This window comes from Eulemur rufifrons, unplaced genomic scaffold (assembly GCF_041146395.1).
Source record: "Eulemur rufifrons isolate Redbay unplaced genomic scaffold, OSU_ERuf_1 scaffold_515, whole genome shotgun sequence".
NCBI classification, from domain to species: Eukaryota; Metazoa; Chordata; class Mammalia; order Primates; family Lemuridae; genus Eulemur; species Eulemur rufifrons.
The window spans coordinates 17,501-18,651 of record NW_027183297.1 but is presented as its reverse complement, the minus strand read 5'-3'; positions in this window follow the sequence as shown (position 1 = coordinate 18,651).

Genomic DNA, 1,151 nt, shown 5'->3' with positions numbered 1-1,151 from the left:
TGAAACCATGAATCCGGGGGGGGGGGGAGCGGAAAGGCGGGCAGGAAAAGGCAAAGAGAGAATAGATAAAATGAAAGGACCAAAAAGAAAGTCACACAGCAGGGTAGGGGAGTGAGAGCAAGTCGAGAGACTGCAGACAGAAACTCCGAGAGGAGAGGAATGCTCCGGAGCGCCCCCTCGCCCCACGCGAGAAGAATACCGATCGCAGGGTGACCCCTAGGGGCAGCGAGGCCAGAGAGACCAAATCCGTCCCAAAGCCTCCCTGTCAGGATGACAACCACAGACCAGACATCCGGTCAACCACCCAAGGACCAGACATCTGGTCAACCAGCGAACCCATGCGGAGGCCGCATGCAGCAGCGACATCTGCACGACCACTCAGGGTGCTCCCTGCCGGGAGGGTGTGTCTCTATGTGTGTGTGTCCGGGGGGGGGGGGAGATTGCGATGAAAGTCACGCCAGGTCCCGGGATAGTTCGTGAGCGTGATAATTGCGTGTGTGTGGAGAAAAAAGGGGGCGGGGCGATAGGGAGTAAAGAAAGGAGGAGCGGGCGAGCGGAGGGGTGGGGAAGGAGAGGGAGTCGAGAAGCCCGCAACCGCAGCGCCCCCTGGCGGTGATCCCCCTCCATAGCATCGATAGGGCCAGCCCCGCAGAGACTAAGTGCGACGGGACATCTGGTCAACCCCAAGGACCATGGGATCCCGGCACGAAACCGGCGGAGGACGAGGAGGAGGAGGAGGAGGAGGAGGAGGAGGAGGAGGAGGAGGAGGAGGAGGAGGGGGGCTAGGCGGCGGCGGCGGCGGGCTAGGCGGCGGAGGCGGGCTAGGCGGCGGCGGTCTAGGCGGCGGTCTAGGCGGCGGAGGCGGGCTAGGCGGCGGCGGGCTAGGCGGCGGCGGAGGCGGGCTAGGCGTCGGCGGGCTAGGCTTCGGCGGGCTAGGCGGCGGCGTCGGCGGGCTAGGCGTCGGCGGGCTAGGCGGCGGCGGCGGCGTGCTAGGCGTCGGCGGGCTAGGCGTCGGCGGGCTAGGCGGCGGCGGAGGCGGGCTAGGCGTCGGCGGGCTAGGCTTCGGCGGGCTAGGCGGCGGCGTCGGCGGGCTAGGCGTCGGCGGGCTAGGCGGCGGCGGCGGCGTGCTAGGCGTCGGCGGGCTAGGCGTC